This window comes from Pristiophorus japonicus, chromosome 20 (genome assembly GCF_044704955.1).
Source record: "Pristiophorus japonicus isolate sPriJap1 chromosome 20, sPriJap1.hap1, whole genome shotgun sequence".
Lineage (NCBI taxonomy): Eukaryota > Metazoa > Chordata > Chondrichthyes > Pristiophoridae > Pristiophorus > Pristiophorus japonicus.
Window position 1 is genome coordinate 76,813,698 of NC_091996.1, and position 27,799 is coordinate 76,841,496.

At 46.5% G+C, this 27,799-nt stretch overlaps 1 pseudogene; it reads left to right on the forward strand.

Moving 5' to 3' along the window:
- Positions 1–2,552: 2,552 nt before the first annotated feature.
- Positions 2,553–27,799, forward strand: part of LOC139232779 (zinc finger protein 850-like) — a 115,298-nt pseudogene continuing 90,051 nt past the window's right edge.

The window sequence follows — 27,799 nt, forward strand, 5'->3', positions numbered from 1 at the left end:
GAGCTTCTGCCAGCAGACCGCATTGGTGTGCTGGGGGGTTAAGAGAGGTAGCTTGTCTAGTAACTGCATAGTATCCCCGGGAGACAGGGATGTGTATGTCATTCTGATTTGCGCGGTCTGGAGGGAGCCCCTCAGTTCCCATTTTTCGAAGCGCGTACTGCTGGGGTTCCGGGTATGTACTCCACCTTTATGGGAGCCGCTTTGACTGGGTTTATTGGGGTGTATGGGGGTGGTAGTGCATCCCCTTCTTCTTGGGCATAATTATATGCCTCTTCCTCAAAGGATCCCCAGACAATATCATCCTCACTAGGTGGTGCGTTTGGTCCCTTTGTTAGAGCTGGCAATGTTTGTCCGGACATAACAGCCACTTGCTCCCTTTTATTTCTTACGTATTCATTTACTTTTTCTGTTAATTTTACGTGGCATTGAAGGATCAAGACCCAGGCCTTTTCTTCCTTATCCTTCTTTTCCTCTTCCACCACTCCCGTTGGTCGGCCGGCTGGTCGTGCGGTTACAAACCTGATTTAATCATCTTTTCTATTACTTTCTTCTGTTTCTCCGCCAGGTGGCGGGTAAAGGACCCTTCTGGCCCCCACTCGAGTTGTTTGTTCACTGGTCATTCCTGGGTAGGATTCGAACCTTTAGGAATCTACTCTGAGGTCCGCTTTCTACCTAGCGCTACTTGTAGTAGACCGTCTCCTCGCTAACTGTCGGGTCACAAGTCTGTTACAATGTCTTTCTTACAACAGGCTTATAATACAATTCTTAAACACCAAGCAATTCCCGATAGCACTCTACGTCTCCTTAACAAACTACCTACCACCGTTTTGCCTATTGGTCTGACCCTGTTCACAGGTTTGATATCCATTGGTCGCTGTGCACCACCTGGTCTCCGGGTAGGTTTCAAATTACACTACCAGATCCAGGAGATGTCACTCGGTATCACGATCCTACGGTCTAAGTATACTCTCTCTGCCCATTCAACCCTGGCCGTCACGTGGGACCAAGTCCTCTTAATTCAGGCTCAGGCTAGGCGTTTGGGATACTAGACCATCTCCTTGTGTCGATCAACCGGCGTCCACCTTCAGCACCCTTTATTATATTTTTTTAAATCTATACTCACCCAGTTTTTCCAAGGGCGTCTAGTGACTTCGCCACTGTTAGCGCAAATGAAATCCCAGAAGAATCGGTCATCAATCTGGGTCAGTTCGAACATCAAAACGGTCTTTATTTTGCTGGCGGGGAGAAAGCATTTGGGTTAATCCAGGCACTACTCTCCGCCGAACAAAGAAATTCATCGATATTTATATGTTTTACAACATATGGAATTGGCCCCCTGGCACCAGGGACTGCGTGACCATCTCATGTTTAGCTGGGGCTTACTCATGACCTCGTGATATTCTCCAGACCCCCTTATCTCTGCTGTCCTTGGGTTCTGCCTGCACCTAACCTTCTTATCTTAACCCAGTTACAGCAATTCCTTTCTTCAGTATTCTGCTGGGACATCTTGTCTGGGGGTTGCTGATTAGAGACATTCTGCTGAGCTCACCCTTTCCAGTGTTCCTGTACAAGGAACTGCAGTTTCATCAGCTACCCAGAAAGTTAGTCAAGCTGGTTAGCTGAATTCCCCTAGTGCTTTACGGAATCCCCTGGCAGCCATTTTACACATACATACATATATATTCAGCTGTTGCCTTTGCCTTTGAAAGCGCCCTACAACACGGTGTTTGAAACAAGCTGATTTATTTAATATTTATACAGAACATTAAACTCCAGCTCAGGTATAGGGGTTATTAAGAGCAGCAGAAACAAAGTCTAACTGCCAGAATGAACATGGTTCATTGCCCAATGCAATCAGAGTCATAATCATAGGCAGTCCCTCGAAGCGAGGATGAATTGCTTCCGCCAAAAAGGAATGAGTTCACAGGTGTTTCAATGAAGGACCTAATATTCCAGATCCCGAACTACATCCTGAAGAGTGGACGATGCCTGTGCGTGGATTTTTTTAACATGTGGTTGCCGTTACACAGCAGCCACCACACGGGCTTCACAGAGCTAGGTCTTGGTCCAGTGGCAAGGATTACCTGGGACGACTGGAGACCAGGTGTGCTGCATGGACCAAGCACGCACACATATCGCAGTTTGGGCTGGCCTATGCTACCCCTGGGCCCTCGTCTCATTTGGGCCCCAGACTCACGCCTCTCCTCGCCCCGGTCACTTCCTTCTCCAAACTCTTGCTCCTTCGCCCCTCCTGCTGTGCCTCCTAACACTGCAATCAGCGACCTGACTTCGCAGCCGCCGCACGCTGCTCCATTGATAGTCCCGGCCTGCTGATGGTCTTGCAGGCCGGGCCGCCGCACGCTGCTCCCTCTAATGCAGCCTTTCAATCCCAGTAAATCCTCTTCAATTCACCAACGCGGCCTTTCAATGGCGGTGAATTTACCCAGCATTCCCCGCAGGGGAAAATGTGCCGATCACAGACCACAGGGGGCCCAGTGCGCAGGCGCGGGACCAGGCTGTGTTTGGAGCATGCGCGGTGCGTGTAATGGCGGAGTGGATACGCTCAACATCTGCTGCGCGAAAGAGCCCGTTTTCAGCGGGGCGGAGCGGAGTAATGGACCAGCGGGTAGCCAGGGAGGCTTCATAAACAACTGGTGCCCGCCGAAAGCTCGGAATAATAACCGGAATATCGGCGGCTGCAGCCTCGAGGCTTTCTCCCGGTGATAGGCCCAGGTTAGCGGCGGCCACCTTTGTACAGGAAGGTAAGTTCAGCCCTCCGCCATTTTGATTCAGTCAGCAGCAAAGCGCATGCGCGGCCATCTTGGTCGAGGAGCACCGTGAGGATGTGTCAGTGTCTGTTTCCAACCGGTCCGCCTGGATAAAGCAACAACTTAGTTATTTTATTGTCACTCTCGACACCTTGGATTTCTCACCATCTCTCCTAAAGGCACTGCTCAGTGCTAAGCTTACGATTTACGTCCCAGACAATTGTAACAGGAAAGCCCCAGAGCTGTTCACTCCCAATGTTAGAATCCCCAGGTACAGTCCCAGTGTTAGAATCCCCAGGTACAGTCCCAGTGTTAGAATCCCCAGGTACAGTCCCAGGGTTAGAATCCCCAGGTACAGTCCCAGGGTTAGAATCCCCATGTACAGTCGCAGGGTTATTATCTCATAACAACATAGTAACATAAGAAAGAGGAGCAGGAGTGGGTCATTTAGCCCCTTGAGCCTGCTCTGCCATTCAATAAGATCATGTCTGATCTGATCATGGACTCAGCTCCACTTCTCTGCCCGCTCCCCATAACCGTTTATTCCCTGATCGCTCAAAAATCTGTCTATCTCTGCCTTAAATATATTCAATGACCCATCTCTACAGCTCTCTGATGCAAAGAATTGCATAGATTGACAACGCTCTGAGTGAAGAAATTTCTCCTCATCTCAGTTTATCTGGGGTGCCCCTTATTCTGAGATTATGTCCCCTAGTTTTAGTTTCCCCTATGCGTGGAAACATCCTTTCTGCTTCCACCTTGTCGAGCCCTCTCGTTATCTTATATGTTTCGACAAGGTCACCTGTCATTCTTCTGAACTCCAATTTGTGTAGGCCCAACTTACTCAATCTATCCTCATAAGACAACCCCCTCATCTCTGGAATCAACCTCTGAACAGCCTCCAATGCAAGTATATGCTTCCTTAAATACTAAGACCAAAATTACAGCAGTGCTCCAGGTGTGGCCTCACCAGTATCCTGTACAGTTGTAGCTTACATTTTTGCTTTTATACTTCCTGATTCCTTGCTGTACCTGCATACTAAATGTTTGTGTTTCATGCACAAGGACCCCCAGATCCCTCTGCACTTTGCAATTTTTCTCAATTAAAATTAGAATTTATTTTATCCATTATTTATGCCAAAGTGGATAACCTCACATTTTCTCACATTATACTACATCTGCCAAATTTTTGTCCACTCATTTAGCCTGTCTGTATCGCTTTCCAGATTTTTTGTGTGCTCACAATTTGCTTTGCCATCCATCTTTGTAGCATCAGCAAACTTGGCTACGTTAAACTTGGTCCTTTCACCCAAGTCATTAATATAGATTGTAAATAGTTGAGCACCCAGCACCGATCCCAGTGGCACCCCACTAGTCACCATTTGCCAACCAAAAAATGACCCATTTATCCCGACTCTCTTCTTTCTGTTAGTTAACCAATCCTCTATCTATGCTAATATACAGCCCCCAAACCGGTGAGCTTCTTTCTTGTGCAGTAACCTCTTATGTGGCAACTTATCAAATGCCTTCTGGAAATCCAAATACACCACATCCATTAGTTCCCCCTTATCCACCCTGCTCATTACATCCTCAAATATCTCCAGCAAAGTTGTCAAACATGATTTCCCTTTCATAAAGCCATGCTGACTCTGCTTGATTGAATCATGCTTTTCCAAATGTCCCACTACTGCTTCCTTAATAATGGACTCCAGCATTTTCCCAACAATTGTTGGGATAACTGGTCTAGAGTTTCCTGCTTTTTGTCTGCCTCCTTTTTTAAATAGAGGCGTTATATTTGCAGATTTTGAATCTGCTGGGACTGCCCCAGAATCCAGGGAATTTTGGTAGATTACAACCAATGCATCCACTATCGCTGCAGCCGCATCTCTTAACTCCCTCAGGTCCAGGGGACTTGCCTGCCTTTAGTCCCATTATTTTACCGAGTACTACTTCATTAGGGATAGTGATTGTATTAACTTTCTCCCTCCCTTTCGCCGCTTGATTATCCACTTCGGTATTACATTCAAGTGACCGAGTGTTTTACTGTAATTAAACAAATCTCGGACTGTTTCTGTCAGATATTAACTCCTGCATGGTCCGAGCAAACACTCCCACTCCCTCGTCCCTCCGATGTTTCTGCAGGATTGCTTTGTGAAGACAGGCTCATGGAGAGAAACACCCTGCATGGAATGAACCCAAATTGAACATCTCCAAGGGACAAGGCTCCCAGCTTTAATCATTCTCTGTCCTTCACCCGCCAGTACATTACCCCCAATACCATGTGCTTTGATTTTGCACACCAATCTCTTGCGTGGGATCTTTTCAAAAGCCTTTTGAAAGTCCAAATACACCACATCACTGGTTCTCCCTTGGCACACTGCTAGTTACATCCTCAAAAAATTCCAGAATATTTGTCAAGCATGATTTCCCTTTCATAAATCCATGTCACTGCTTTCCAAATGCGCTGCTATTTCATCCTTAATGATTGATTCTAACATTTTCCCCATGACTGTTGTCAGACTAACCGGTCTATAGTTACCCGTTTTCTCTCTCCCTCCTTTTTTAAAAAGTGGTGTTACATTAGCTACCCTCCAGTCCATGGGAACTGATCCAGAGTCGATAGACTGTTGGAAAATGATCACCAATGCATCCACTATTTCTAGGGCCACTTCCTTAAGTACTCTGGGATGCAGACGATCAGGCCCCGGGGATTTATCAGCCTTCAATCCCATCAATTTCCCCAACACAATTTCCTGTCTAATAAGGATATCCTTCAGTTCCTCCTTCTCACTAGACCTTCGGACCCCTAGTACATCCGGAAGGTTATTTGTATCTTCCTTCGTGAAGACAGAACCAAAGTATTTGTTCAGTTGGTCTGCTATTTCTTTGTTGCCCATTATAAATTCACCTGAACATGACTTCAAGGGACCTACGTTTGTCTTTGCTAATGTTTTTCTCTTCACATATCTAAAGAAGCTTTTGCAGTCAGTTTTTATGTTCCCGGCAAGCTTCCTCTCGTACTCTATTTTCCCCCTCTTAATTAAACCCTTAGTCCTCCTCTGCTGAATTCTAAATTTCTCCCAGTCCTCAGGTTTGCTGCTTTTTCTTGCCAATTTATATGCTTCTTCCTTGGATTTAACACTATCCTTAATTTCCCTTGTTAGCCATGGTTGAGCTACCTCTCCGTTTTATTTTTACTCCAGACAGGGATGTACAATTGTTGAAGATCATCCATGTGATTTTTAAATGTTTGCCATTGCCTATCCACTGCCAACGCTTTAAGTATAATTTGCCAGTCTATTCTGGCCAATTCACGCCTCATACCATTGAAGTTACCTTTCCTTAAGTTCAGGACCCTAGTTTCTGAATTAACTGTGTCACTCTCCATCTTGATAAAGAATTCTACCATATTATGGTCACTCTTCCCCAAGGGGCCTCACACAACAAGATTGTCAATTAGTCCCTTCTCTTTGCACATCTCCCAGTCTCAGATGGCCAGCGCTCTCATTGGTTCCTCGACATATTGTTCTAGAAAACCATCCCGAATACACTCCAGGAAATCCTTCTCCACCGCATTGCTACCAGTTTGGTTAGCCCAATCAATATGTAGATTGAAGTCGCCCATAATAGCTGCTGTACCTTTATTGCACACATCCCTTATTTCTTGTTTGATGCTGTCCCCAACGTCACTATTACTATTTGGTGGCCTGTTCACAACTCCCACTTGCGTTTTCTGCCCTTTGGTTTTCCGCAGCTCCACCCATACCGATTCCACATCATCCAAGCAAATGTCGTTTCTTACTATTGCATTAATTTCCTCTTTAACCAGCAATGCCACTCGCCTCCTTTTCCTTTCTGTCGATCCTTCCTAAATGTTGAATACTACTGGATGTTGAGTTCCCAGCCTTGGTCACCGTGGAGCCATGTCTCCGTGATGCCAATTACATCATATTCGTTAACCGCTATCTGTGCAGTTAATTCGTCCACCTTATTCCGAATACTCCTTGCATTGAGGCACAGAGCCTTCAGGCTTGTCTTTTTAACATACTTTGCCACTTTAGAATTTTGCTGTAATGTGGCCCTTTTTGTTTTTGTTTTTTGCCTTGAGTTTCTCTGCCCTCCACTTTTACTTTTCTTCTTTCTATCTTTTGCTTCTGCCTCCATTTTATTTCCCTCTGTCTCCCTGCATTGGTTCCCATCCCCCTGCCATATTAGTTTAACTCCTCCCCAACAGCACTAGCAAACACTCCCATTGGCATTGGTTCCAGTTCTGCCCAGGTGCAGACCGTCCAGTTTGTACTGGTCCCACCTCCCCCAGAACCGGTTCCAGTTCCCCAGGAATTTGAATTCCTCCCCTCTGCACCACTCCTCAAGCCACGAATGCATCTGAGCTATCCTGCGATTCCTACTCTGACTAGCACGTGGCACTGGTAGCGATCCTGAGATTACTACTTTTGAGGTCCTACTTTTTAATTTAGCTCCTAGCTCCCTAAATTCGTCTCGTACAACCTCATCCTGTTTTTCACCTATATCGTTGGTACCTATATACACCACGACAACTGGCTGTTCACCCTCCCTTTTCAGAATGTTCTGCACCCGCTCTAAGACATCCTTGACTCTTGCACCAGCGAGGCAACATACCATCCTGGAGTCTCGATTGCAGCTGCAGAAACGCCTATCTATTCTCCTTGCAATCAAATCCCTGATCACTGTCGCTCTCCCACGCATGTGCAGTTCAGCCCCGTCCCCTGTGTCATTTTCCAGTGAGCAGAAGAGCGCATGTGCCCTCCGCTCTCCCAGCCCTGCCTGTGATCGCCATTCACTCAGTGAGCGGAAGAAGATGGTTTAAAACAGCCGGGAACGGAGACACCGCGGCCCCGGGGTAAGGCAGCGAGCAGCAGCCTCCTTACAGCAGCAGCGCTTAGGGAGCGTGTCCGCAGATGGGCTCAGAGATCGGCATTGAGTCCAGGGGAAGTTCAGGGGGAGTCGCAGGCTGTATGTAAGAGGCAGAGTGGAGCAAGAACCAGTCTCAGTGCGTGGTGTGAGTGGGGAAAGGGAGAGGCCATTCTTGGGCTGTGTGTGGACAGTGTGTGTCCAGGGTAAAGGAGACAGAATGGGCAGAATCTGCTATTTACAATCATTGCTGCTTTCTCTCTCCAACCAGTAGTGAACGTTCTTGGTTTAGTTCCATCAGGGGCTGTGTGTAAGAGGCAGAGTGGAGCAGGAACTAGTTCCTGAACAGGATGTGAGTGGGGGAAGGGAGAAGCCATTCTCGGGCTGTGTGTGGACAGTGTAAGGTAACAGAGAAAGTAAATCACCTTGCTGTTTCAACTCATTGCTGATTTCTTTCCCAAAATCAGCAATGAATGTTCCTGATTCAGTTCCAACCTCACCGTGTCTGTTGTTCTTGGACAGAGAGCAGTGGAAACACAGCCTGACAGTGAGGATGTGGGGAGTTTCACAACGTGCATCTATTGCAGGCACCAGGAGAAGAGTGTGGGAAAGATATTTTAAATACCGGTTATATTGTTTCGGTGAGCTCAGTTCTCCAGAACTATTTTGCTGGTGATTGAGAGATACATTGTCGCTCCCTCAGATACATTATATTCTCCCGCGCATCCATATCTTAGAAGTAATAATGTTCTCGTATTATTATTCTCAGAGCAAAATTCTTCAACCAGCAAGAACAAATGTGGTCTTTCCTCCTCCACAAGGAACAGTGCAGACAGTTCCTTTGCACACACAGTAAGTAGATTATCACTCACAGACTGCAGAGACACAGAACTGGCCTCAATCCTATTGTCACAGGCAGCAGGAGCTGTCAGTCCCACATTGATCCGAAGTGACAGAGTTACATTGTGAATCTTACAGTAGAATCAGATGCTGTTTCACCATTGAAACAGATACCACTGACAGGTACAGATTATACCCCACACTCACATACCAGAAACTGACGGGTACAGATTATACCCCACATTCACATACCAGAGACTGACAGGTACAGATTATACCCCACACTCACATACCAGAGACTGACAGGTACAGATTATACCCCACACTCACATACCAGAGTCTGACAGGTACAGATTATACCCCACACTCACATACCAGAAACTGACAGTAAAGATTATATCCCACACTCACATACCAGAGACTGACTGGTACAGATTATACCCCACACTCACATACCAGAGTCTGACAGGTACAGATTATACCCCACACTCACATACCAGAAACTGACAGTAAAGATTATATCCCACACTCACATACCAGAGACTGACTGGTACAGATTATAGCCCACACTCACATACATGAGACAAACAGGTACAGATTATACCCCACAATCACATCCCAGAAACTGAAAGGTACAGATTATACCCACATTCATATACCAGAGACTGACGGGTACAGATTATACCCACATTCATATACCAGAGACTGACAGGTACAGATTATACCCAGACTCACATACCAGAAACTGACAGTAAAGATTATACCCCACACTCACATCCCAGAGACTGACAGATACAGATTATAGCCACATTCACATACCAGATACTGACAGGTACCGATTATACCCCACATTCACATACCAGACACATGACAGGTACAGATTATACCCCACACTCACATATATATGTCAGAGAATGAGAGAGGCAGTATCTATCCAACACTCACCTGTCACATAGTGTCATAGAATGACAGAGGCAGTATCTATTCAACACTCACCTGTCACATCGTGTCAGAGAATGACAGAGGCAGTATATCCAACACTCACCTGTCACATAGTGTCAGAGAATGAGAGATGCAGTGTCAATCCAACACTCACTTGTCACATAGTGTCAGAGAATGAGAGAGGCAGTATCTATCCTACACTCACCTGTCACATAGTGTCAGAGAATGAGAGAGGCAGTATCTATCCTACACTCACCTGTCACATAGTGTCAGAGAATGAGAGAGGCAGTATCGATCGAACACTCACCTATCACGCAGGCCTCAAGTTTCCACATGATTTGCTCCTGATTTTTAGGAGCAACTGGTGTAGAACGGAGTATCTTAGAAATCGGAATTCTTATCATTTCGTTTGCTCCAGTTCTCGTCAGTTAGAACAGTTTCACTTTGGAACAGAATTTTTTTTTCAAAAGGTTGTGTGTCCGGCCACTTACACCTGGTTTCAAAATTTCGTGAGTGAAAACTTACTCCAAACTAACTTAGAATGGAGTCAGTGAAGATTTTTGTACGCTCGAAAAAACCTTGTCTACACTTTAGAAAATCAGGCATAGGTTACAAATCAGGCGAAGGGAATGGTGGGGTGGGGGGGTGTTTAAAGGGAAGTTTAGAAACATTAAACACTTCAGTTTTACAAATAAAGAGCTATCATCAATAATAAATGATCATTAGATCAATAAATCAACCAATAAATCAATCAAAAAAGAATTAATAAGAAATAATTTTTTTTTTAAATCAATAAATAAAACATTTTCTACTTGCCAACTGCAGCACCGGGAGCCCTCCAACAGCGTATTTGGATGCCCCCCTCAGTGTGTCTCTGTCAGTGTCTCTAACTCTCTGTCTGTCTGTGTGTCTCTCATTCCCTGTCTGTCAGTGTCTGTGTTTCTGACGGGGAAGGGGGAGGTATGGGGGAGGAGGGGGAAGGAGGAGAAGGGGAGAAGGGGGAGAAAGGAGATGGGGGGCGGAGAAGGAGATTGGGTGGGGGGGAAAGGAGATTGGGGGGTGAAGGAGATTGGGGGGAGGGGGGAAGGAGATTCGGGGGGGAGGTGGGGGGGAAGGAGAAGGGGGAGGGAGGCTGAACGGGCCGGGCCCGAGACTTCGGGCAGGGCCCGTCCCCAGCACCAGATTGAGAGGTAGGTGGCGTTGGGTCGGGTCGGGGGGGGGTGGTGTGAGGGAGGTCGGTTCGGTTCGGGTCGGGGGGAGGGAGGGAGGGAGAGGGAGGTCAGGTCGGGGGAAGGGAGGTCAGGTCGGATCCAGTCCGGGGGTTGGGGGGGGGAGCGGGGGTCGGGTCCGGTCCGGGGGCGGAGCTGGTGTCGGGTCGGTCCGGGGAGGTAGGGGGAGCGGGTGTCGGGTCCGGCGGGGGGGGAGCGGGTGTCGGGTCCGGTCTGGGTGGGTCGGGGGGGAGCGGGTGTCCGGTCCGGTCCGGGGGCGGGGGCGGAGCTGGTGTCGGGTCGGTCCGGGGAGGTCAGGGGAGCGGGTGTCGGGTCCGGCGGGGGGGGAGCGGGGGTCGGGTCCGGTCTGGGTGGGTCGGGGGGGAGCGGGTGTCCGGTCCGGTCCGGGGGCGGGGGCGGAGCTGGTGTCGGGTCGGTCCGGGGAGGTAGGGGGAGCGCGTGTCGGGTCCGGCGGGGGGGGAGCGGGTGTCCGGTCCGGTCCGGGGGCGGGGGCGGAGCTGGTGTCGGGTCGCTCCGGGGAGGTAGGGGGAGCGCGTGTCGGGTCCGGCGGGGGGGGAGCGGGTGTCGGGTCCGGTCTGGGTGGGTCGGGGGGGAGCGGGAGTTGGGTCCGGTCCGGTCCGGGGGCGGAGCTGGTGTCGGGTCGCTCCGGGGAGGTAGGGGGAGCGCGTGTCGGGTCCGGCGGGGGGGGAGCGGGGGTCGGGTCCGGTCTGGGTGGGTCGGGGGGGAGCGGGAGTCGGGTCCGGTCCGGTCCGGGGGCGGAGCTGGTGTCGGGTCGGTCCGGGGAGGTAGGGGGAGCGGGTGTCGGGTCCGGTCTGGGTGGGTCGGGGGGGAGCGGGAGTCGGGTCCGGCGGGGGTCGGGTCCGGTCCGGGGGCGGGGGCGGAGCTGGTGTCGGGTCGCTCCGGGGAGGTAGGGGGAGCGCGTGTCGGGTCCGGCGGGGGGGGAGCGGGGGTCGGGTCCGGTCCGAGGCGGTGGTGGGAGCGGGTGTCGGGTCCGGTCCGGAGGCGGGAAGCGGGAGTCGAGTCGGGTCGGGAGGAAGCAGGAGCTGGCCGTGGGAGGAGCCTTATTCACGCAGCCCCAGTGAGGCCATTCGGCCAGGGCTAGGGGCTGCGTGCTTCGGGCCCCTCCCACACAGTTTCGGGCGCCTGGAGCTACTGCACTTGCGTGCCCACTGTAGCGTGCATGTGCAGAGGTCCCGGCACTGTTTTCAGTGCAGGGACCTGGCTCCGCCCCCTACAGCTTCTGCTGCGCTGCGCCGAGGACCAGAGGACCTGCAGGGAGGTGGAGAATCTGGAGGTTTTTTTTAGGCGCACTTTGTGGCGCATTAAACGGGCGTCCAATCACCTGTGACATCGTGTCAGAGAATGAGAGAGGCAATATCTATTCAACACTCACCTTTCACATCGTTGCAGAGAATGAGAGAGGTCGTATCTATCCAACACTACCTGTCACATAGTGTCAGAGAATGAGAGAGGCAGTATAAATCCAACATTCACATGTCACATCGTGTCAGAGAATGATAGAGGCAGTATCTATCCAACACTCACCTGTTTCATAATGTCAGAGAATGAGAGAGGCAGTATCTATCCTACACTCACCTGTCACATAGTGTCAGAGAATGAGAGAGGCAGTATCTATCCAACAGTCACCTATCACATAGTGTCAGAGAAAGAGAGAGGCAGTATATATCCTACACTCACCTGTCACATAGTGTCAGAGAAAGAGAGAGGCAATATCTATCCAACACTCAGCTGTCACATGGTTGCAGAGAATGAGAGAGGTCGTATCTATCCAACACTCACCTGTCACATAGTGTCAGAGAATGAGAGAGGCAGTATCTATCCAACACTCACCTGTCACATGGTATCAGAGAATGACAGAGGCAGTATCTATCCAACACTCACCTGTCACAGAGTGTCAGAGAATGACAGAGGCAATATCTATTCCATATTCCATCGACTCTGGATCAGTTCCTATAGAGTGGAGGGTAGCCAATGTATCCCCGTTTTTTAATAAAGGAGGGAGAGAGAAAACAGGGAATTATAGACTGGTCAGCCTGACATCGTAGTGGGTAAAATGATGGAATCAATTATTAAGGATGTCATAGCAGTGCATTTGGAAAGAGGTGACATGATAGGTCCAAGTCAGCATGGATTTGTGAAAGGGAAATCATGCTTGACAAATCTTCTGGAATTTTTTGAGGATGTTTCCAGTAGAGTGGACAAGGGAGAACCAGTTGATGTGGTATATTTGGACTTTCAGAAGGCTTTTGACAAGGTCCCACACAAGAGATTAATGTGCAAAGTTGAAGCACATGGGATTGGGGGTAGTGTACTGACATGGATTGAGAACTGGTTGGCAGACAGGAAGCAAAGAGTAGGAGTAAATGGGTACTTTTCAGAATGTCAGGCAGTGACTAGTGGGGTACCGCAAGGTTCTGTGCTGGGGCCCCAGCTGTTTACATTGTACATTAATGATTTAAACGAGGGGATTAAATGTAGTATCTCCAAATTTGCGGATGACACTAAGTTGGGTGACAGTGTGAGCTGCGAGGAGGATGCTATGAGGCTGCAGAGCGACTTGGATAGGTTAGGTGAGTGGGCAAATGCATGCCAGATGAAGTATAATGTGGATAAATGTGAGGTTATCCACTTTGGTTGTAAAAACAGAGAGACAGACTATGATCTGAATGGTGACAGATTAGGAAAAGGGGAGGTGCAACGAGACCTGGGTGTCATGGTACATCAGTCATTGAAGGTTGGCATGCAGTAACAGCAGGCGTTTAAGAAAGCAAATGGCATGTTGGCCTTCATAGCCAGGGGATTTGAGTACAGGGGCAGGGAGGTGTTTCTACAGTTGTACAGGGCCTTGGTGAGGCCACACCTGGAGTATTGTGTACAGTTGTGGTCTCCTAACTTGAAGAAGGACATTCTTGTTGTTGAGGGCGTGCAGCGAAGGTTCACCAGACTGATTCCCGGGATGGCGGGACTGACCTATCAAGAAAGACTGGATCAACTGGGCTTGTATACACTGGAGTTCAGAAGAATGAGAGGGGATCTCATAGAAACGTTTAAAATTCTGACAGGTTTAGATGGGTTAGATGCAGGAAGAATGTTCCCAATGTTGGGGAAGTCCAGAACCAGAGGTCACAGTCTAAGGATAAGGGGTAAGCCATTTAGGACCGAGATGAGGAGAAATTTCTTCACCCAGAGAGTGGTGAACCTGTGGAATTCTCTACCACAGAACGTTGTTGAGGCTAATTCACTAAATATATTAAAAAAGGAGTTACATGTAGTCCTTATTACCAGGGGGATCAAAGGGTATGGCTCGAAATCAGGAATAGCGTATTGAAGTTGCATGTTCAGCCATGAACTCATTGAATGGTGGTGCAGGATCGAAGTGGCCGAATGGCCTACTCCTGCATCTATTTTCTATGTTTCTATGTTTCTATCCAACACTCACCTGCCACATCGTGTCAGAGAATGAGAGAGGTAGTATCTATCCAACACTCACCTGCCACATCGTGTCAGAGAATGAGAGAGGCAGTATCTATCCAACACTCACCTGCCACATCGTGTCAGAGAATGAGAGAGGCAGTATCTATCCAACACTTGCCTGTCACATAGTGTCAGAGAATGAGAGAGGCAGTATCTATCCAACACTCACCTGTCACATAGTGTCAGAGAATGAGAGAGGCAGTATCTAAACCAACACCCACCTGTCACATAGTGTCAGAGAATGAGAGAGGCAGTATCTATCCAACACTCACCTGTCACATAGTGTCAGAGAATGAGAGAGGCAGTATCTATCCAACACTCACCTGTCACATCGTGTCAGAGAATGACAGAGGCAGTATCTATCCAACACTCAGCTGTCACATCGTGTCAGAGAATGAGAGAGGCAGCATATATCCGACACTCACCTCTCTCACAGTGTCAGAGAATGAGAGAGGCAGTATCTATCCAACACTCACCTGTCACATAGTGTCAGAGAATGAGAGAGGCAGCATCTATCCAACACTCACCTGTCTCACAGTGTCAGAGAACGAGAGAGGCAGTATCTATCCAACACTCACCTGTCACTTAGTGTCAGAAAAAGGCAGGGGCAGTATCTATCCAACACTCACCTGTCACATAGTGTCAGAGAATGAGAGAGGCAGTATCTATCCAACACTCACCTGTCACATAGTATCAGAGAATGACAGAGATGTATCTATCCAACACTCACCTGTCACATAGTATCAGAGAATGAGAGAGGCAGTATCTATCCAACACTCACCTGTCACATAATAGAGAATGAGAGAGGCAGTATCTATCCAACAATCACCTGTCACATAGTGTCAGAGAATGACAGAGGCAATATCTATCCAACAATCACCTGTCACATAGTGTCAGAGAATGACAGAGGCAGTATCTGTCGAACACTCATCTGTCACATAGAATCAGAGAATGAGAGAGGCAGTATCTATCCAATGCTCATCTGTCACTGATCAGAGAATGAGAGAGGCAGTATCTATCCAACACTCACCTGTCACACAGTGTCAGAGAATGAGAGAGGTATTGTCTATCCAACACTCACCTGTCACATTGTATCAGAGAATGAGAGAGGCAGTATCTATCCAACACTCACGTGTCACATAGTGTCAGAGAATGAGAAAGGCAGTATCTATCCAACACTCACCTGTCACATCGTGTCAGAGAATGACAGAGATGTATCTATCCAACACTCACCTGTCACATAGTATCAGAGAATGAGAGAGGCAGTATCTATCCAACACTCACCTGTCACATTGTATCAGAGAATTTCAGAGGCAGTATCTATCCAACGCTCACCTGTCACATAGTGTCAGAGAATGAGAGAGGCAGTATCTATCCAACAATCACCAACATTCAGGAAGGATAGACTAAAAGGAAAAGGAGGTGGGGTAGCATTGCTGGTTAAAAAGGACATTAATGCAATAGTTAGGAAAGACATTAGCTTGGATGATGTGGAATCTATATGGGTAGAGCTGCAGAACACCAAAGGGCAAAAAACGTTAGTGGGAGTTGTGTACAGACCTCCAAACAGTAGTAGTGATGTTGGGGAGGGCATCAAACAGGAAATTAGGGGTGCATGCAATAAAGGTGCACCAGTTATAATGGGTGACTTTAATATGCACATAGATTGGGCTAGCCAAACTGGAAGCAATACGGTGGAGGAGGATTTCCTCGAGTGCATAAGGGATGGTTTTCTAGACCAATATGTCGAGGAACCAACTATGGGGGAGGCCATCTTAGACTGGGTGTTGTGTAATGAGAGAGGATTAATTAGCAATCTCATTGTGCGAGGCCCCTTGGGGAAGAGTGACCATAATATGGTGGAATTCTGCATTAGGATGGAGAATGAAACAGTTAATTCAGAGACCATAGTCCAGAACTTAAAGAAGGGTAACTTTGAAGGTATGAGGCGTGAATTGGTTAGGATAGATTGGCGAATGATACTGAAGGGGTTGACTGTGGATGGGCAATGGCAGACATTTAGAGACCGCATGGATGAATTACAACAATTGTACATTCCTGTCTGGCGTAAAAATAAAAAAAGGAAGGTGGCTCAACCGTGGCTATCTAGGGAAATCAGAGATAGTATTAAAGCCAAGGAAGTGGCATACAAATTGGCCAGAAATAGCAGCGAACCTGGGACTGAGGGAAATTTAGAACTCAGCAGAGGAGGACAAAGGGTTTGATTAGGGCAGGGAAAATGGAGTACGAGAAGAAGCTTGCAGGGAACATTAAGGCGGATTGCAAAAGTTTCTATAGGTATGTAAAGAGAAAAAGATTAGTAAAGACAAACGTTGGTCCCCTGCAGTCAGAATCAGGGGAAGTCATAACGGGGAACAAAGAAATGGCAGACCAATTGAACAAGTACTTTGGTTCAGTATTCACTAAGGAGGACACAAACAACCTTCCAGATATAAAAGGGGTCAGAGGGTCTAGTAAGGAGGAGGAACTGAGGGGAATCTTTATTAGTCGGGAAATTGTGTTGGGGAAATTGATGGGATTGAAGGCCGATAAATCCCCAGGGCCTGATGGACTGCATCCCAGAGTACTTGAGGTGGCCTTGGAAATAGCGGATGCATTGACAGTCATTTTCCAACATTCCATTGACTCTGGATCAGTTCCTATCGAGCGGAGGGTAGCCAATGTAAGCCCACTTTTTAAAAAAGGAGGGAGAGAGAAAACAGGGAATTATAGACCGGTCAGCCTGACCTCAATAGTGGGTAAAATGATAGAATCAATTATTAAGGCTGTCATAGCAGCGCATTTGGAAAATGGTGACATGATAAGTCCAAGTCAGCATGGATTTGTGAAAGGGAAATCATGCTTGACAAATCTTCTGGAATTTTTTGAGAATGTTTCCACTAAAGTGGACAAAGGAGAACCAGTTGATGTGGTATATTTGGACTTCAGAAGGCTTTCGACAAGGTCCCACACAAGAGATTAATGTGCAAAGTTAAAGCACATGGGATTGGGGGTAGTGTGCTGACGTGGATTGAGAACTGGTTGTCAGACAGGAAGCAAAGAGTAGGAGTAAATGGGTACTTTTCAGAATGGCAGGCAGTGACTAGTGGGGTACCGCAAGGTTCTGTGCTGGGGGCTCAGCTGTTTACATTGTACATTAATGATTTAGACGAGGGGATTAAATGTAGTATCTCCAAATTTGCGGATGACACTAAGTTGGGTGGCAGTGTGAGCTGCGAGGAGGATGCTATGAGGCTGCAGAGTAACTTGGATAGGTTAGGTGAGTGGGCAAATGAATGGCAGATAAAGTATAATGTGGATAAATGTGAGGTTATCAACTTTGGTGGTAAAAACCGAGAGACAGACTATGATCTGAATGGTGACAGATTAGGAAAAGGGGAGGTGCAACGAGACCTGGGTGTCATGGTACATCAGTCATTGAAGGTTGGCATGCAGGTACAGCAGGCGGTTAAGAAAGCAAATGGCATGTTGGCCTTCATAGCGAGGGGATTTGAGTACAGGGGCAGGGAGGTGTTGCTACAGTTGTACAGGGCCTTGGTGAGGCCACACCTGGAGTATTGTGTACAGTTGTGGTCTCCTAACTTGAAGAAGGACATTCTTGTTGTTGAGGGCGTGCAGCGAAGGTTCACCTTACTGATTCCCGGGATGGCGGGACTGACCTATCAATAAAGACTGGATCAACTGGGCTTGTATACACTGGAGTTCAGAAGAATGAGAGGGGATCTCATAGAAACGTTTAAAATTCTGACAGGTTTAGATGGGTTAGATGCAGGAAGAATGTTCCCAATGTTGGGGAAGTCCAGAACCAGAGGTCACAGTCTAAGGATAAGGGGTAAGCCATTTAGGACCGAGATGAGGAGAAACTTCTTCACCCAGAGAGTGGTGAACCTGTGGAATTCTCTACCACAGAAAGTTGTTGAGGCTAATTCACTAAATATATTAAAAAAGGAGTTACATGCAGTCCTTATTACCAGGGGGATCAAAGGGTATGGCTCGAAAGCAGGAATAGCGTATTGAAGTTGCATGTTCAGCCATGAACTCATTGAATGGTGGTGCAGGATCGAAGTGGCCGAATGGCCTACTCCTGCATCTATTTTCTATGTTTCTATGTTTCTATCCAACACTCACCTGCCACATCGTGTCAGAGAATGAGAGAGGTAGTATCTATCCAACACTCACCTGCCACATCGTGTCAGAGAATGAGAGAGGCAGTATCTATCCAACACTCACCTGTCACATAGTGTCAGAGAATGAGAGAGACAGTATCTATCCAACACTCACTGTCACATAGTGTCAGAGAATGAGAGAGGCAGCATCTATCTGACACTCACCTGTCTCACAGTGCCAGAGAATGAGAGAGGCAGTATCTATCCAACACTCACCTGTCACATAGTGTCAGAGAATGAGAGAGGCAGTATCTATCCAACACTCACCTGTCACATCGTGTCAGAGAATGAGAGAGGCAGTATCTATCCAACACTCACCTGTCACATAGTGTCAGAGAATGAGAGAGGCAGTATCTATCCAACACTCACCTGTCACATAGTGTCAGAGAATGAGAGAGGCAGCATCTATCCAACACTCACCTGTCTCACAGTGTCAGAGAACGAGAGAGGCAGTATCTATCCAACACTCACCTGTCACTTAGTGTCAGAAAAAGGCAGGGGCAGTATCTATCCAACACTCACCTGTCACATAGTTTTCAGAGAATGAGAGAGACAGTATCTATCCAACACTCACCTGTCACATCGTGTCAGAGAATGACAGAGGCAGTATCTATCCAACACTCACCTGTCACATAGTGTCAGAGAATGAGACAGTCTGTATCTATCCAACACTCACCTGTCACATAGTGTCAGAGAATGAGAGAGGTATTGTCTATCCAACACTCACATGTCACATAGTATCAGAGAATGAGAGAGGCAGTATTTATCCAACGCTCGCCTGTCACTGTGTCAGAGAATGAGAGAGGCAGTATCTGTCTAACACTCACCTGTCACGTAGTGTCAGAGAATGAGAGAGGCAGTATCTATCCAACACTCACCTGTCACATTGTATCATAGAATGAGAGAGGCAGTATCTATCCAACACTCACCTGTCACATAGTGTCAGAGAATGAGAGAGGCAGTATCTATTCAACACTCACCTGTCACACAGTGTCAGAGAATGAGAGAGGCAGTATCTATCCAATGCTCACCTGTCACGTAGTGTCAGAGAATGAGAGAGGCAGTATCTATCCAACACTCACCTGTCACATAGTGTCAGAGAATGAGAGAGACAGTATCTATCCAACACTCACCTGTCACACAGTGTCAGAGAATGAGAGAGGCAGTATCTATCCAACACTCACCTGTCACATTGCATCAGAGAATGAGAGAGGCAGTATCTATCCGACACTCACCTGTCACACACTGTCAGAGAATGAGAGAGGCAGTATCTATCCAATGCTCACCTGTCACATTGTATCAGAGAATGAGAGAGGCAGTATCTATCCAACAATCACCTGTCACATAGTTTCAGATAATGAGAGAGGTAGTATCTATCCAACACTCACCTGTCACAGTGTCAGTGAATGAGAGAGGCAGGATCTATCCGACACTCACCTGTCACATAGTGTCAGAGAATGAGAGATGCAGTATGTATCAAATGCTCACCTGTCACATACTTTCAGAGAATGACAGAGGCAGGATCGATCCAACACTCATCTGTCACTGTGCCAGAGAATGAGAGAGGCAGTATCTATCCAACACTCACCTGTCACACAGTGTCAGAGAATGAGAGAGGCAGTATCTATCCAATGCTCACCTGTCACATAGTGTCAGATAATGAGAAAGGTAGTATCTATCCAACACTCACCTGTCACAGTGTCAGTGAATGAGAGAGGCTGTATCTATCCAACACTCATCTGTCACATTGTATCAGAGAATGTCAGAGGCAATATCTGTCCAACAATCACCCGTCACAAAATTTCAGAGAATGAAAGAGGCAGTATCTATCCAACACTCACCTGTCACATAGTGTCAGAGAATGAGAGAGGCAGTATCTATCCAAAACTCACCTGTCACATGGTTTCAGAGAATGAGAGAGGCAGTATCTATCCTACACTCAACTGTCACATTGTATCAGAGAATGAGAGAGGCAGTATGTATCAAATGCTCACCTGTCACATTATATCAGAGAATGAGAGAGGCAGTATCGATCCAACACACACTTGTCACATAGTTTCAGATAATGAGAGAAGTAGTATCTATCTAACACTCACTGTCACACACTGTCAGAGAATGAGAGAGGCAGTATCTACCCAACGCTCACATGTCACATAGTATCAGAGAATGAGAGAGGCAGTATCTATTCAACACTCACCTGTCACATTGTATCAGAGAACAAGAGAGACAGTATCGATCCAACACTCACCTGTCACATTGTATCAGTGAATGAGAGAGGCAGTATCTATCCAACAATCACCTGTCACATAGTTTCAGATAATGAGAGAGGTAGTATCTATCCAACACTCACCTGTCACATTGTATCAGAGAATGTCAGAGGCAATATCTATCCAACTATCACGTCACATTGTGTCAGAGAATGAGAGAGGCAGTATCTATCCAACGATCACATGTCACATAGTATCAGAGAATTTAAAAGGCAGTATCTATTCAACACTCACCTGTCACATTGTATCAGAGAACAAGAGAGACAGTATCTATCCAACACTCACCTGTCACATAGTGTCAGAGAATGAGAGAGACAGGATCTATCCAACACTCACTGTCACACAGTGTCAGAGAATGAGAGAGGCAGTATCGATCCAACACTCACCTGTCACATGGTGTCAGAGAATGAGAGAGGCAGGATCTATTCAACACTCACCTGTCACACAGTGTCAGAGAATGAGAGAGGCAGTATCTATCCAATGCTCACCTGTCACATTGTATCAGAGAATGAGAGAGGCAGTATCTATCCAACAATCACCTGTCACATAGTGTCAGAGAATGAGAGAGGCAGTATCTATCGAACACTCACTGTCACACAGTGTCAGAGAATGAGAGAGGCAGTATCTATCCAACACTCACCTGTCACATTGTATCAGAGAATGAGAGAGACAGTATCTATCCTACACTTAACTGTAACATGGTGTCAGAGAATGAAAGAGGCAGTATCTATTCAACACTCACCTGTCACACAGTGTCAGAGAATGAGAGAGGCAGTATCTATCCAATGCTCACCTATCACATTGTATCAGAGAATGAGAGAGGCAGTATCTATCCAACAATCACCTGTCACATAGTGTCAGAGAATGAGAGAGGCAATATCTATCTAACACTCACTGTCACACAGTGTCAGAGAATGAGAGAGGCAGTATCTATCCAACACTCACCTGTCACTTCGTATCAGAGAATGAGAGAGGCAGTATCTATCTAACACTCACTGTCACACAGTGTCAGAGAATGAGAGAGGCAGTATCTATCCAACACTCACCTGTCACATTGTATCAGAGAATGTCAGAGGCAATATCTATCCAACTATCACGTCACATTGTGTCAGAGAATGAGAGAGGCAGTATCTATCCAACGATCACATGTCACATAGTATCAGAGAATTTAAAAGGCAGTATCTATTCAACACTCACCTGTCACATTGTATCAGAGAACAAGAGAGACAGTATCTATCCAACACTCACCTGTCACATAGTGTCAGAGAATGAGAGAGACAGGATCTATCCAACACTCACTGTCACACAGTGTCAGAGAATGAGAGAGGCAGTATCGATCCAACACTCACCTGTCACATGGTGTCAGAGAATGAGAGAGGCAGGATCTATCCGACACTCACCTGTCACATCGTGTCAGAGAATGAGAGATGCAGTATGTATCAAATGCTCACCTGTCACATAGTTTCAGAGAATGACAGAGGCAGGATCGATCCAACACTCATCTGTCACTGTGCCAGAGAATGAGAGAGGCAGTATCTATCCAACACTCACCTGTCACATTGTATCAGAGAATGAGAGAGACAGTATCTATCCTACACTTAACTGTAACATGGTGTCAGAGAATGAGAGAGGCAGTATCTATTCAACACTCACCTGTCACACAGTGTCAGAGAATGAGAGAGGCAGTATCTATCCAATGCTCACCTGTCACATTGTATCAGAGAATGAGAGAGGCAGTATCTATCCAACAATCACCTGTCACATAGTGTCAGAGAATGAGAGAGGCAGTATCTATCTAACACTCACTGTCACACAGTGTCAGAGAATGAGAGAGGCAGTATCTATCCAACACTCACCTGTCACATCGTATCAGAGAATGAGAGAGGCAGTATCTATCTAACACTCACTGTCACACAGTGTCAGAGAATGAGAGAGGCAGTATCTATCCAACACTCACCTGTCACATTGTATCACAGAATGAGAGAGGCAGTATCTATCCAACACTCACCTGTCACATAGTGTCAGAGAATGAGAGAGGCAATATCTATCCAACAATCACCTGTCACATAGTGTCAGAGAATGAGAGAGGCAGTATCTATCCAACGTTCACATGTCACATAGTATCAGAGAATGAGAGAGGCAGTATTTATCCAACGCTCACCTGTCACTGTGTCAGAGAATGAGAGGCAGTATCGATCCAACACTCACCTGTCACATTGTATCAGAGAATGTCAGAGGCAGTATCTATCCAACACTCACCTGTCGCATTGTATCATAGAATGAGAGAGGCAGTATCGATTCAACACTCACCTGTCACATGGTGTCAGAGAATGAGGGAGGCAGTATCTATCCTACACTCACCTGTCACATAGTGTCAGAGAATGAGAGAGGCAGTATCTGTCCAACACTCACCTTTCACATAGTGTCAGAGAATGAGAGAGGCAGTATCTATCCAACACTCACCTGTCACATTGCATCAGAGAATGAGAGAGGCAGTATCTATCCGACACTCACCTGTCACACACTGTCAGAGAATGAGAGAGGCAGTATCTATCCAATGCTCACCTGTCACATTGTATCAGAGAATGAGAGAGGCAGTATCTATCCAACAATCACCTGTCACATAGTTTCAGATAATGAGAGAGGTAGTATCTGTCCAACACTCACCTGTCACAGTGTCAGTGAATGAGAGAGGCTGTATCTATCCAACACTCACCTGTCACATTGTATCAGAGAATGAGAGAGGCAGTATCTATCCAACACTCACCTGTCACATTGTATCAGAGAATGAGAGAGGCAGTATCTATTCAACAATCACGTCACATTGTGTCAGAGAATGAGAGATGCAGTATCTACCCAAAGCTCACATGTCACATTGTATCAGAGAACAAGAGAGACAGTATCGATCCAACACTCACCTGTCACATAGTGTCAGAGAATAATAGAGGCAGTATCGATCCAACACTCACCTGTCACATGGTGTCAGAGAATGAGAGAGGCAGGATCTATCCGACACTCACCTGTCACATAGTGTCAGATAATGAGAAAGGTAGTATCTATCCAACACTCACCTGTCACAGTGTCAGTGAATGAGAGAGGCAGTATCTATCCAACACTCACCTGTCACATTGTATCAGAGAATGTCAGAGGCAATATCTGTCCAACAATCATCCGTCACAAAATTTCAGAGAATGAGAGAGGCAGTATCTATCCAACAATCACCTGTCACAAAATTTCAGAGAATGAAAGAGGCAGTATCTATCCAACACTCACCTGTCACATAGTGTCAGAGAATGAGAGAGGCAGTATCTATCCAACACTCACCTGTCACATTGTATCATCGAATGAGAGAGGCAGTATCTATCCAAAACTCACCTGTCACATGGTTTCAGAGAATGAGAGAGGTAGTATGTATCCTACACTCAACTGTCACATAGTGTCAGAGAATGAGAGAGGCAGTATGTATCAAATGCTCACCTGTCACATTATATCAGAGAATGAGAGAGGCAGTATCGATCCAACACACACCTGTCACATAGTTTCAGATAATGAGAGAAGTAGTATCTATCTAACACTCACTGTCACACACTGTCAGAGAATGAGAGAGGCAGTATCTATCCAATGCTCACCTGTCACATTGCATCAGAGAATGAGAGAGGCAATATCTATCCAACAATCACCTGTCACATAGTGTCAGAGAATGAGAGAGGCAGTATCTACCCAACGCTCACATGTCACATAGTGTCAGAGAATGAGAGAGGCAGTATCTATTCAACACTCACCTGTCACATTGTATCAGAGAACAAGAGAGACAGTATCGATCCAACACTCACCTGTCACATAGTGTCAGAGAATGAGAGAGACAGGATCTATCCAACACTCACTGTCACACAGTGTCAGAGAATGAGAGAGGCAGTATCGATCCAACACTCACCTGTCACATGGTGTCAGAGAATGAGAGAGGCAGTATCGATCCAACACTCACCTGTCACATGGTGTCAGAGAATGAGAGAGGCAGGATCTATCCGACACTCACCTGTCACATAGTGTCAGAGAATGAGAGAGGCAATATCTATCCAACAATCACCTGTCACATAGTGTCAGAGAATGAGAGAGGCAGTATCTATCCAACGTTCACATGTCACATAGTATCAGAGAATGAGAGAGGCAGTATTTATCCAACGCTCACCTGTCACTGTGTCAGAGAATGAGAGGCAGTATCGATCCAACACTCACCTGTCACATTGTATCAGAGAATGTCAGAGGCAGTATCTATCCAACACTCACCTGTCGCATTGTATCATAGAATGAGAGAGGCAGTATCGATTCAACACTCACCTGTCACATGGTGTCAGAGAATGAGAGAGGCAGTATCTATCCTACACTCACCTGTCACATAGTGTCAGAGAATGAGAGAGGCAGCATCTATCCAACACTCACCTTTCACATAGTGTCAGAGAATGAGAGAGGCAGGATCGATTCAACACTCACCTGTCACATTGTATCAGAGAATGAGAGAGGCAGAATCTATCCAACACTCACCTGTCACATTGCATCAGAGATTGAGAGAGGCAGTATCTATCCGACACTCACCTGTCACACACTGTCAGAGAATGAGAGAGGCAGTATCTATCCAATGCTCACCTGTCACATTGTATCAGAGAATGAGAGAGGCAGTATCTATCCAACAATCACCTGTCACATAGTTTCAGATAATGAGAGAGGTAGTATCTATCCAACACTCACCTGTCACAGTGTCAGTGAATGAGAGAGGCTGTATCTATCCAACACTCACCTGTCACATTGTATCAGAGAATGAGAGAGGCAGTATCTATCCAACACTCACCTGTCACATTGTATCAGAGAATGAGAGAGGCAGTATCTATTCAACAATCACGTCACATTGTGTCAGAGAATGAGAGATGCAGTATCTACCCAACGCTCACATGTCACATTGTATCAGAGAACAAGAGAGACAGTATCGATCCAACACTCACCTGTCACATAGTGTCAGAGAATAATAGAGGCAGTATCGATCCAACACTCACCTGTCACCTGGTGTCAGAGAATGAGAGAGGCAGGATCTATCCGACACTCACCTGTCACATAGTGTCAGATAATGAGAAAGGTAGTATCTATCCAACACTCACCTGTCACAGTGTCAGTGAATGAGAGAGGCTGTATCTATCCAACACTCACCTGTCACATTGTATCAGAGAATGTCAGAGGCAATATCTGTCCAACAATCATCCGTCACAAAATTTCAGAGAATGAGAGAGGCAGTATCTATCCAACAATCACCTGTCACAAAATTTCAGAGAATGAAAGAGGCAGTATCTATCCAACACTCACCTGTCACATAGTGTCAGAGAATGAGAGAGGCAGTATCTATCCAACACTCACCTGTCACATTGTATCATCGAATGAGAGAGGCAGTATCTATCCAAAACTCACCTGTCACATGGTTTCAGAGAATGAGAGAGGTAGTATGTATCCTGCACTCAACTGTCACATAGTGTCAGAGAATGAGAGAGGCAGTATGTATCAAATGCTCACCTGTCACATTATATCAGAGAATGAGAGAGGCAGTATCGATCCAACACACACCTGTCACATAGTTTCAGATAATGAGAGAAGTAGTATCTATCTAACACTCACTGTCACACACTGTCAGAGAATGAGAGAGGCAGTATCTATCCAATGCTCACCTGTCACATTGCATCAGAGAATGAGAGAGGCAATATCTATCCAACAATCACCTGTCACATAGTGTCAGAGAATGAGAGAGGCAGTATCTACCCAACGCTCACATGTCACATAGTGTCAGAGAATGAGAGAGGCAGTATCTATTCAACACTCACCTGTCACATTGTATCAGAGAACAAGAGAGACAGTATCGATCCAACACTCACCTGTCACATAGTGTCAGAGAATGAGAGAGACAGGATCTATCCAACACTCACTGTCACACAGTGTCAGAGAATGAGAGAGGCAGTATCGATCCAACACTCACCTGTCACATGGTGTCAGAGAATGAGAGAGGCAGTATCGATCCAACACTCACCTGTCACATGGTGTCAGAGAATGAGAGAGGCAGGATCTATCCGACACTCACCTGTCACATAGTGTCAGAGAATGAGAGAGGCAATATCTATCCAACAATCACCTGTCACATAGTGTCAGAGAATGAGAGAGGCAGTATCTATCCAACGTTCACATGTCACATAGTATCAGAGAATGAGAGAGGCAGTATTTATCCAACGCTCACCTGTCACTGTGTCAGAGAATGAGAGGCAGTATCGATCCAACACTCACCTGTCACATTGTATCAGAGAATGTCAGAGGCAGTATCTATCCAACACTCACCTGTCGCATTGTATCATAGAATGAGAGAGGCAGTATCGATTCAACACTCACCTGTCACATGGTGTCAGAGAATGAGAGAGGCAGTATCTATCCTACACTCACCTGTCACATAGTGTCAGAGAATGAGAGAGGCAGTATCTATCCAACACTCACCTTTCACATAGTGTCAGAGAATGAGAGAGGCAGTATCTATCCAACACTCACCTGTCACATTGTATCATCGAATGAGAGAGGCAATATCTATCCTACACTCAACTGTCACATAGTGTCAGAGAATGAGAGAGGCAGTATGTATCAAATGCTCACCTGTCACATTATATCAGAGAATGAGAGAGGCAGTATCGATCCAACACTCACCTGTCACATGGTGTCAGAGAATGAGAGAGGCAGTATCGATCCAACACTCACCTGTCACATGGTGTCAGAGAATGAGAGAGGCAGGATCTATCCGACACTCACCTGTCACATAGTGTCAGAGAATGGGAGATGCAGTATGTATCAAATGCTCACCTGTCACATAGTTTCAGAGAATGACAGAGGCAGGATCGATCCAACACTCATCTGTCACTGTGCCAGAGAATGAGAGAGGCAGTATCTATCCAACACTCACCTGTCACATTGTATCAGAGAATGAGAGAGACAGTATCTCTCCTACACTTAACTGTAACATGGTGTCAGAGAATGAGAGAGGCAGTATCTATTCAACACTCACCTGTCACACAGTGTCAGAGAATGAGAGAGGCAGTATCTATCCAATGCTCACCTGTCACATTGTATCAGAGAATGAGAGAGGCAGTATCTATCCAACAATC